The sequence below is a fragment of the Ambystoma mexicanum genome, chromosome 7p, assembly GCF_040938575.1.
Source record: "Ambystoma mexicanum isolate Mex_15411 chromosome 7p, UKY_AmexF1_1, whole genome shotgun sequence".
Taxonomy (NCBI): domain Eukaryota; kingdom Metazoa; phylum Chordata; class Amphibia; order Caudata; family Ambystomatidae; genus Ambystoma; species Ambystoma mexicanum.
The window spans coordinates 507,251,097-507,263,152 of record NC_090939.1 but is presented as its reverse complement, the minus strand read 5'-3'; the positions used below and the strand labels follow the sequence as shown (position 1 = coordinate 507,263,152).

Sequence of the window (12,056 nt, the reverse complement as noted above, 5' to 3'; positions counted from 1 at the left end):
TGCTGAGCATTAGAGGCATGCACTGAACAGAGCATGACCGCCGTGGAGCCAATGGACCCCTGAACGATAAGAAATGCACCCTTTGGATCTCTGCGCAAACATGTTATCTGAAGCCCCAACAAAGCACGGTACAACATGCCCACCCCTCCTTTATTCTGAGGACCTGATGCCCATATTGATCCCCATATACACTCCCCCTCCTTACTTCAAATTCCCCCAACTGCATGTATTTTGTTTCTTGGACAAATAGTATGTCTAGATTAGCAAGTCTGAAAGTGCGCCTAAGCATGGCCCTTTTTGCGGCAAATTTAGACCCTTGACATTAAGGGAACCAACTCTAATTGTGTTAACCCCCATGACCTCTCGGATGCAAGCTTGTTTCCGCCCCCCCCTCCCAAACCAGCTTCATTTGTGGTCATGCTCTCCACATTTTCACTCTCTGTATAAATTGTCGCATGAACTGCCAACTGCAGTCAAGCCCTCCCACCCCCTTTTCCACCAGAAGATGTAGAATAGAAAGAAAAGAAGAAGTACAAGAAAACATTCAACTGGGTTCTCTTCAACTGCAGAGACGCCCCGGGTGTTAACATGGGGCCACATACGGGGTAGTAACCCCAGGAACCTCTGGATTCTCCTCGGTTAGAAAAACAAGTCTTAAGTGGTTGCTCTCTACCAACTATCAATGCCCAGCCCAGCTTCCAAATAAGCTAAATCTAAATTGCGCGGTCTGCCCATCTCGATACCATCAGAGGGTGTTTAACCTTTGATACTTCTTGCCTCCTCTGGACTTGCTCTTTTGCCGCCAGGGCCCTGAGGGAGCTCTTGCATGTTCCGAGGATGAAGGGGGCCTCTTCTCCTTCAGTTGCGCCAGGCCCTGCCTGTAAACTACGAAGAACTCCCTCTGCTACCTCCCTAGAGGTGACCCTGTACTCTTCATTTCCATATGAGAATACCAAGGCGAACGGGTGATTCCACCTGTACCTCATTTTCTTTTCCCGCAGCCATAGGGTGAGAGGACGATACTCTCTTCTGTGTGCCAGAGTGACAGCAGAAAGATCCTGATATATTCTTACTTTAGAGTCCTCAAAGTCAATAGTTTCCAATTCTCATGCCTTCTGGAGGATGTCTAGCTTGTGCTTGTATTGGTGTAATTGTGCCAAAACTGACCTCGGCCCGCCGGGAGGGCCTCCTGCCCGGTGGACTCTCTCAAATTCCAGCTGCGGGGAGATTGGAGAAGGAAGTATAGAGGCTATGAGAGCTTTTATTCTTCTTTCCAGGGAGGAAGGGGTCTCATTCGGGGCTTCCTTAAGGCCTTGAACCCTTATATTTGCCTGCCTTTCCCGATTCTCCAAGTCGTCAACTTTTGCTTTCAGGTCCTAGTTCTTCTGCTCGAGTTCTTGAAAACGGGCCTCCGTCCTCATTTCACTTATATCTATTGACTGCTGGTAATTCTCAAGAGCCTCCACCTTATCCTCTATCTTGTGGATCTTGTCCTATAACATGCTGACAGTTGTAGTCATGCTTGTTCTAAACGCACACATTTCTCCCAGCAGGAGGCAGATGTCAGCCTTGGTCGATCATTTCTGGTCACTTCCCGGGATTGCAATCTCATCTTGGGGTGAGGGAGAGGCCATGCTCGAAGGTTCCCAGCGGAACTGCTGCAGCTTTTGAACTGTGGAGGGGCCTGCGTCCTGCTGCATGAGGAATGTACGATATGCAATGCCACCAGGTCTGTGCTTCTTTCAAAAGAGGGCATACTCCTGTTGGACACTGCTCCCACAGGGACAGATCTATGAAATTGCAGGCAAAGCTATGGGAGTGTCAATGTTCTTTTTGTCTCATAGCTCTTCTTGCCGATCTCGACTGTCTCCTCACGTTTTCCTGCCTTTCTCCAACTTTCTTTGTTTATCATTCACCACTGGGGGAGGCTAGGCCATCGACACTGGTCCCCAGCTGCACTGCTGCCCTCTAGCCCCAACACGGGGTGCTCTCCTACCGGGGAAATACCCAATCTCCTACTCGCAGCTCGAAATAAGTCCCCACTTGATGGATGTTGCGGGGCACACAACCCTCTCCCCTGTCTGTTTTATCCAATTGACTGCAAGGCCAGAGCAAGGAGCACAGTTTATATGCCGCGTAACTAGATGGACGCCTCCCAGGCGTTGACTCAGCCCTGGCTTGCTGTCTCTATCTTCCAAGCGTGAGGCCTCAACTCCAATGGATGTCTTTGCCCTTGGATGCTGAGTGGATGAGTGGAAAGGTGGATAGACAGCTATGCCTCTGCTCCCCCACCAACACCCGCACCGCCCGGTCCACCTGCTCACCTTACCTCACTGCCACATCCCAGCGCCTGGCTGCGCCTGCTCCGCTACTCACTCCAGGCAGGGGCCAGTCCATTGCAGCGGAGTGTGGGTGCACACACACCATTTTGGAGGGGGGGGCGCTCCGTGCCTTCCCGCAGAGCGTGCCGCTCCACTCCCGGGGGGCCAGAGAAAGCCCAGCACTCCAATGGCACGCTCTGCTGACAGTGTCCCTCCGAAGCAGAGGCACGCTCCGAGGGCTCCCCGCCCTAGCCTTCGCGAGTCCCACTTGCCTTGGGGCCCAGACTGGACAGTCCGCCTCGTTGCCGTGACGTCCGGTGCCCCCAGGCGACCCAACAAACACACCGCGCTCCAGACCTCTATGCGCGGGCAGGGTGAGGCAACTTCACCGCCGACGTTCACTCGAAAGAGCTGTCCAATTTTCTTCAGGAAAGCTGCCAGTAATGTAGGATTCCTTCCACCACCGGAATATCGCAAGAATTGTAATCTGCGGGTTGGGCAAACTTCCACAATTCACTCTGTACCGTTGGTTCCTCTGGAGCTGCGCTTTCAGTCTTCGCCCCCAGGTGGTCTCCTCCCACGCTCCCTCTTAATCCTTCGATCCTCGCCACCCACACTTTCTTCCTCCTTTTACATTACAGAGTCACTATGTAAGAAATAGTGAATGGGAACTAAGATGCTACTCCATTATTACATGCACGCGAGCTCTGACGCAGCTAATGGAAAATGCGCGCACACTGCCTGACGTGTCCTAACAACACTGTTGTAAGGCCAGGTGCACGAAACGTTGTAATCAACACGCGCACATTAGTTTCTTCCTCACGGCAACTTTAGGAAGTAATGTAACCTTCTGAAATGGCTTATATTTACACAGACTGAATTAAGACTATGGGCCTCATTCAGACCCTACTGGGTGGAAAACAACGGTACTGGTAAGCCTACCGCACCGTTGTTTCCAGACGGCATACTACAGATCTGCCTGCTGAAGCTGCCATGCCCGACAGGTCTGACGCTGCCGGAATCCCAAAGTGGCACCGGGAAGTCAGGCGGCGGTAACTATTTACGGGTCCAGCAGCAACCCGCAGGTAGTACCGGGACAGTTACCGCCGGACCCGTAATGAGCCCCTATGTCTTTTTCCTTAATTGATTTTTTGTGGACTTTAAATTATAATACAATCAAACTGAACAAAGTCAAAAATAAGATCTTCACAGTTAACTCAGCTAACGCCTTTAATAGTCTTGGGAGGATAGCTCATGGGCAACGTGCTCGCCTTGGAAGCAAGGCGACACGGAACAACACAGGTTCTATCCCCGGGTCCACGCTTAGAAACCTCTGGGTATTAAGCGAGTTATAAATAACCAATCATATCAATCTGAGTTTTTCTATTTAACTCTGCATTGTATTATTTACACAGTATCTAATTTCTTAACTTCTAGCAACAGTTTAAATTACTAAAAGGAACTGGTGCTGGCCCATTGACAATTTGACAAACTGCCGCACGCCCACCAGATTATCTTTTGAAATGCTGTTCTCCTCGTTCTTCCTGCATTCTCCGAATCCTCATATTGACCAAATTGAATCTTCAAATGAGTTTTCTACTCAGAGCTTGCCGAAATAAATGTTTTCTCTCCAACTTCAGTGATGAAAGGCAGAGGTCAGAGTTATTGCCCACAAGTTCCATTACTTCCATCTTGGCTTGGGTGGGTTTCCAATATCTACATTACTGGTTAAGGATCAAAACACAATTTAACCAACTAACTTTCAGGTACATTTCCCAGACCATCCTTAAAGATATGCAAAGGGGTGACAAATGTAATGTAACGTAACTACTGTTAGTATCAGATATGTGTCAGATGCCTTAGAACCCTGACAAGTGACAGCTGACATTTCAAGTATTGAAACTATAGTAGATTACATGTACTTTATGCTCATTAGCTTGACCTTCTTTCTATTCCTATACAGCTTTTAACAAGAATAAATAAGCAACAGGCAAAACTACATTCAAACAAAGAGGTTGCTCTTAAGTCTACAAAATAAGATAACCTACCAGTATTGGAAAGTCAATCAAATATGACTACTACCACTGTAGATTTAGTAATGAAACCGGGGTTGAATGCTATTCAAATACAGCTTTATGCATGTTTCAAATAAGACATTGTTGCATGAAATAGCTTCAACAATAGAGCAAAAGGTATGCAGAGAAATTTCTATTACTAAAGTATATGTCAATGAAAGACCATACAACATGCATTCCTAAATGTCAATATGAAATGTAATGGCTGTAGAGAGTGGAAGAGAACATTTTTCTGAAGATATTCAGGAAGATAATGAAGAATGACAATTTTTGAAGTGTTAGAGCAGGAGGAAGTTAGTATAGACAGATATGTAGGAATGTCTTATGAGTGGAACCATGAGTGTGCACAATGTCATAAACATGAAATTACACAAGATCCTAAAGAACGATTTATGTATCTTCATTTCCCAGATCAGAAAAGTTGGAATTTTTATGATCTAGTAAAAAAAGCATGCCTTGAAATGAGGTGCAGTGAGTGTGGTTGTAATTTACAATCAACACTGCCATACCTAATTTATAATGAGCAGCTTTTAAGAATGTTTCAACAATACAGTATGGATGGTAGACAAATTAACACTGCTCTGCTAAACTTTGCCAATAGTTTGGTTTCCATTTCTAAAAAAATATTTATAACATGTGCAATCCTTTGTCATGAGGGAGTATCCATTCACTGTGGACAGTTCACAACATGGGTGCATACAGAAGTAGATTGGCATGTGTGCAATGACTCTATAGTTGCACGCCAAACTGGATTGCCAAAGAATTTAAAGAATGCTTACTTAATGTTGCTAGAATCTAAGTTTTAATGTATGTTGTATATTCATTGTGAATATAGATATGCAATATGGATATTTTAAAAGGTAAAATAGGTGATAAGTAATTTAAAAAACTGAAGAATAGAAATGTTCTAGTTTGCAATATAGAATCGCTGCAGAACAGATGTGTATAGTAGATACTCAACATCCTATACATTATTTTAAAAAAGAGCATTCTGCAATCTTCTACTCCTGTTGTATTATGTAAAACACTATTTATATTTTAACGTGTTAAAGTGTTCCCTATAAGTACTAGGTTATGTGAGTGGTTCCATGTAAATTATTTTGAGGGGTATGGAGTGTAGTTGCAGATAACTCTTTACATATGAAACAAGTAAACAGTAGCAAACAAGAAAAGTAAAGTATTAAAAAATAAATGGGTTTAGACAAAAAACTGAAATGTTAAGGAAAGATTGTAGTGCGTTGTCATTAGCTTCTTATGTGTGTAGGTGGCCAAAATGAGGAAGCCTGCAGTCTTATTGTAATGACACAAGATATGAGTATAGTTTTAATAAAATATTTGTTTATTTTAAAGTTTTAACATATGACCTCCACATTGAATACAAAGCGCTTTACAGTTTAACAAGAATACATCAAACATGGAACAGTAGAAGCAATAACAATTTACATGAATCAAACCAGAAAAACAGTATGTAGAACAATTTGCATATAAGAAGGAAGGGGAAATGAGGGGGTGGGGAAGGAAGGAAGAGGGAGAGAGAGTAGGGAGTAAAGTGAGTAGTAAGAAGAGAGGAGATCTCGGGGAAAGACGGGGCAAAGATCACTATATCACACAGTCGCTTCAGTGCATCTGTAATCTGCCTAGTTTAACTACTAGTTGGTGGATTCTCTGTAGTACCTCCCATTCAACTGTGCGAATTTGGAAAAAAGTCCAGAAATGTATTGTGTGTTTGCGCTCTGGACTTTCCCTCAGATAAACTATTTAAAAAGAAGAAACTTTTTCAAATATAAAATAAGGGCACACACACATTTTAAAAGAAGTATTTTAATTACGATTTAGAGATAATTAGTATACTACCAACTAGGTATCAGAACAACAGGGAATCCACTCTGCATCCTGGGTCCCTAGTGTTGTCTTGTTTACTGGTGAGCAACCTATTTAACTGGTATTTCAGATTGGATGGCAAAAGTATGTAAGAGGATTCAATCCAACACTACAGCTAAGTCAATGCCTAGTCTGGGATACTGAATGGAAACCCTTATTGATATATCTTTATGTCCAGTTCATGAGTTCTGGATGACTACCCCTATATAACACCCCTCTCTTAGAATCCCCCTGCCCCACTGAGCCAAGAAGTAGTTCTGTTTTGCAAGTTTAAAAGGTTTATTTGAGAAATAAAACAAAATATAGATACCACGCTTTTATAATAAATTAATAATCGATATCGCCCTTATAAATGTAATGTTAATCAACAATAGGTAATCTGACACTAGCACACTTCTTTATAATCAATGAGGAGTTAGTATAGGATGGATAAAGTAGCAAAAATACTTTTATGGTTTCAAATGGATGCAATGTTGAATGAAAATGCAGTACAGAAACTAAGTAATATGATTTTAGCAAAAGATAAGATAATCACTTTTTCTCTGGCAATTCACCCTCCTCCCCTATTCAATGTAAGAAATGGAAGGAGATGGAAAGAGGAGCACACAGTTCTCAGGAATGCAATCAAATACAATACGAAATTCAGTTCCCCCCCAGCAAGCTTAGAGGAAACAGGTAGGAGTTTGAAACACAGGCCCAAAATGCTTTTTAAATGTGATGGCAATGGATGGGAAAATGTGCCAATGATTTTAATTCCCTCTAGAGATTCAGGGTGAGTGGGAGATGCGTGTTGTTATTAGTTCAGGCTCACTTTAGCAATGCTCTATGAGTTATTACCAAGTTGCAAACGGATTTTAATAAAGGAAAGAATGGAGCTGCTATTTTGACAAGTGGAGAAATTGAGCCAAAATCGCAAATCGCGGTAAATGTTGCGAGTGCGTGTCTCGCGATTGCGGCAAAGGTATAAGGAGTATCAAGTCGGTTCTAGGTTCGTTGGGCAGCCTAGATTCTAAGCTTTCAGATGAAAGTTAAATTCCGTTCCTAGCCCAAACGGTTCCAGAGATACGGACGATTAAATAAAGGTAGTTTTTCGGATTTAAAGTAAACTCAAAATGACAGGTGACAGCTTGCAGCTGCAGAATTGACAGGTGACAGTTGTGCAGCTTTAAAAAATGACAGATGACACGATTTCTAGGAGGCTGTTCTACTTAGTTAAAATAATCTAATCCAAGCTATTTTAACCTAAGAGATTGGTTCTGCTAGGTACTCACAATATAAATTCGAAATAGGCCTCGCCACGGATCTGGTCAGGTTTTGGACTGGACTCCGGTTCTGGTCTCGGCACTTCACAGTGATCTGGGTCAGTTCTGCTCTGCTCGTCTAGCCTCTCTGGATTCTGGATGTAACACTGCTTTCTGGGTACTGCTACAGGTTCTGGAGATTGATGGATTTGAAGTCTGGATCTCTGGATGTGAAGTCGTCGGTCAGCATGCTCCGCAGTAAATGGAATTGAATGTTTCTACCTGTCCCAGCAGTCTCTTTTTATGTGTTTTGGAAAGTGGGTGTGTGCCTGGGCCTAGCTAAGCCTGCCCCTCTCTACTTGTCATTGGCCCAATTCTCCCCTCTCCCATGATTGGGGGAAGGAAATGTGAGTCAGAGTGATGCTGTAGGTTTTATGGTCAGAGGAACCTCCCCTGGTCAGTTTGCCCACAAATCTATATTTGATTCAAATACATCTTTCCCAGATATACAATTTGTTGAAATTACATGTGCACATTATATATTCCTTATGGTCCATGCTTGTCCGCCTCTGATCTTCCTGGGGGCTTGCATTCAAAAATGACAACATTTTGCGCTTTTTACCTGGTTTTGCAATATCAGACATTTACCCAAATTTACACACATGTGCGCAAGGAGTATGGACATTAATTGATGAAGTGTCAGATTTTTAACATGCAGACATTTGGGGTGAGACCCTATTTTCCGCTAGCAACCCCCCAGAATACACCACAGGGTGCTAACGCACCTCAAAATGTTCACAGAAAAATCACAAAAATAATGATATTACTTATATAATTCTGACAAGTCCGCACTATGAGTTATCTATCTTTTTAAAATTATGCCCTGGTCAAAAAGGGGTGTGGCTTCCCACATCACAGGTTGGAATAACTGGTTTATCCTCTTCCCCCAAGCTCAGCTGCTAGCAGAGGCACTGCCCCTCCCAGTTTCCCCTAAGAGGAAGCCACTTTACAGCCCCCCAATATAACATTTGCCTGAGTCCAGGACAGGCCTTTGTTCAACTCCCTGTAGTCCCCAGCTGCTCCACCCCTAATCTAATCAACAGGGCCATGTGACCTCAGGATGCAGCCAGGCCTGGCAGCCAGGCCTGGGAACACAGCTGTTGATCCAGTATCAACTCCTGCCGGGGGTAGTTGTCAGGCAGAATTCAGTTTCATTAAGCCAGGTTTCAGCTAAACGTCACTTTTTGTTCCCAGTTTAAATCACTTACAATTTTTACATATACATTAAATAATTACTTCCTTCAAGTCATTTCAGAATATAGTTTTACATTGTATCCACCTCTTAGCAAGTCTTTCCTTGGTCTGGTGGTTTTAAAACGCCGGCTTTCTGATAGTGGTGAGTACTGGTAATGCAACCATTTTTGGGATTAAGAAAATGAATTCCCCACAAGAAGGTTGTATCTTTGGAGTGGTCTCGTGCCAACTGCGCAGTTCTCCTATTCTGGCGTGAATGTGGGCGGCGATAGCTCATCCCCACATCCACCCAGTCTATTGATTTAGTTTGTTCTGGGATCGAATAATGGGCGGCAACAGCTCATCCCCACATCTACCCAGTCTATTGATTTAACATGGGTCAAAACCCATGACAAGTACTATTTTATATGGCCCTGTTAGCTCCAACAGCTTGAGGAACATTGTGCAATTTAACTACAGGTTGGTGGAATTCCTGAGGTACTTCAAAATTGCAGTTTTCCATTTGGTTGACAAGTTCAGGAAGGTATTCTGCAGATATGTGTAAGCCTCTGTGTACATGAAAGTATTAAAAAAGCAGAGAATTTACTGAATTAAAGATTGAAAGATGAAGTATATATTGGAGAATGTTGTCATTAACTTGTGTGTAGGTGGCCAAAATAAGGACACACGCAGACTTTACAAGAAGCATTGAAATGCCATTTCTAATATAGTATATCTTGTAGTAAATACTCATATTTAAATACAGGGTCGTTTTTACTGTCTACCTAGTATTTTAAATAATAGTATGACTATACATTAAAAAGCTTTACACTCAAAATAATTGTACAATGTTGGCATGGCTGTATATTTCTTTTGTAAAACTGGTGTAGTTAGGTTATATGTCTCAGTTTCCTTAAGGTCGCATAAACTACTACATACATTTTGTATGTATTGAAAAAAGAACTTTGTATAGCCATGAAAGATTGGCTTTGTGTATATAGTTACATATTGTTATGATGTTGTTATCGTACATATTTTCTGTAAATAAAATGTATTGTTGTTAAAGTGGGACATTAAGTAGCAGAAAACTTTTTGAAAGGTCTGTCTACAAAACTACCTTTGGCAGGTGCACGAACCAATGAAAATGCTGCAAACCCATTCAGAATTTGCTGAAGCAGGACAAGTTTTACAGTAACCTGAATGATTAGTGCAGCCGCACTTATCATTATTATAGTATTTATTGAGCGCGGATCTAGTTTTGAGAATCAAAAGAGCACTTCACAGAGCTATACACCAATGCAGATAGATAACGGAGCACTTTACAGAGGTGTACATTAAAGATGCATAATGGAGTGCTTTTCAGTGGTAACATCAGAACAGATATACAGCAGGGGCAGGATACAGAGGGGCACAGAGGAGTGCAGCTGTAGTGGGTGACTGGGAGGAGAGGGGTGAGCGTTGTCTTGCGAGTCGGGTTGCGCGAGGGACGACGTGATGGTCTAGGTGTTGATGAGGAGAGAATCCTTGAAGAGTTGGGCCCTACCTCTGCAGTGTTGTTTGCCTTCCTTTACTGACTCTCGCACTTAACGAAGCCCCTCCACACCACTCCCCATTCCCAATCTAAACTCCTAATCTTAGGGTGCATGGTTTCCTCGTTTATTGCTATAAAAATGGAAGTGGGCCTACTATCAAATGCCTGGCTTTCCTTTCCATGGCAACCCTGACTCTCTCCAGTCGCTGTTGCAAACAATATACAACACAGTGATGGGTGGAAGGTTTTGAATTCATCTGAAACACTGGCACTCCTCTGTGCAACCTTCCACACCACCATTTTTTTAACCGATCTTCACCATTGCAAAAGGGGTCCAGCCATATGCAAATCAGTCAGGTACTGCTTCCAATGGGAGCAGCTAAGCGCAACTGCTTTGCCAGGTCCCCTCGCCACAGAAGCACAAGTAACCCCAGACATGTTTCGGCCTTGTTGGGCCTCATCAGTGAGGGGCAGCTTTGTTCTCTATGGTGCAGCGAGGAAGGTACCCACATCTGGCCATACCCTCTCTCACATATGGAGATAAACTATTAGTAGGTGCGCAAACCAATGAAATTGCTGCAAAACTATTCTGAATTTGCTGAAGCAGGACCAGTTTTACAGTAACCTGAATGCTTAGCGCATCTGGCCTACCTCTGCAGCGTCGTTTGTCTTCCTTTGCAAACTCCCGCCCGTAAACCAGCGCCTCCATACCACTTCCCAATCCAACACTCCTAACCTTAACTATAGTTAGATCTAGGGTGCATAGTTTCCTCGTTCATTGCTATAAAAATGGAAGTGGAACTGCTATCAAACATCTGGCTTTCCTTTCCATGGGCAAACATTTACCCAAAAAGTAATAGGTTGAAGGGTTTGAATTAATCTGAACCACTGGTACTGTTCTGGGCAACCTTCCACACCACCGTTATTCAGCCCGCCTACGCGATTGCAAAACGGGTCAAGCCATATGCAAACCAGTCAGGTAGGGCTTCCAATGGGAGCAGCCCAGCCAAACTGCTTGGCCAGGTCCCCTCTGCGCGGAAACACAAGCAATCCCAGACATGTTTAGGCCTTGTTGGGCCTCATCAGTGAGGTGCAGCTTGGTTCCCTATTACACAGCGAGGAAGACGCCTACGTCTGGGCATATCCTCTTTCACATAGGGAAACAAATGATAACTAAAAGAGTGATGGGTTGAAGGTTGCTAATTAATCTGAACCACTGGCACTGCTGTGGGTTTTTTGAAAGGTTTATCTACAAAACTAACTTTGGCAGGTGCCCGAACCAATGAAATTGCTGCAAACCCATTCGGAATTTGCTGAAGAAGGACCAGTTTTACAGTAACCTGAATGCTTAGTGCAGCCGCCCTATCGCTGCAGTGTTGTTTGCCTTCCTTTATCCTCACCCTTAAAGCAGTCCCTCCACAGCACTCCCCATTCTCAATCTAACACTCCTAACCTTAACTCTATAGTTAAGTCTAGGGTACATAGTTTCCTCGTTCATTGCTATAAAAATGGAAGTGGAATTGCTATGAAATGTCTAGCTTTCATTTCCATGGCAACCCTGACTCTCTCCAGTCGGTGTTGCAAACATAACAGCGCTGGAGAGAGGTATTAGCATTTTTAGAGTTTGCTTTAGGATGATAATACCAATAATTACACATTCTGTGGGTGACATTGATTTAGAAACAGCAGCAGGAACTGTAGTTAGGGTGCTCCCTTTGCTTGGGCCTGTAATTTGTGACCCATGTTATTAATGGCTGATGTAGCCATATAATGT

The 12,056-nt window shown here is 43.4% G+C and overlaps 1 protein-coding gene across 1 annotated transcript in view; it reads left to right on the top strand.

The window, feature by feature from the left end:
• The window catches only part of BCOR (BCL6 corepressor), a 437,367-nt gene that overhangs the window by 246,835 nt on the left and 178,476 nt on the right, over nt 1-12,056 (top strand). The window lies entirely within an intron of this gene.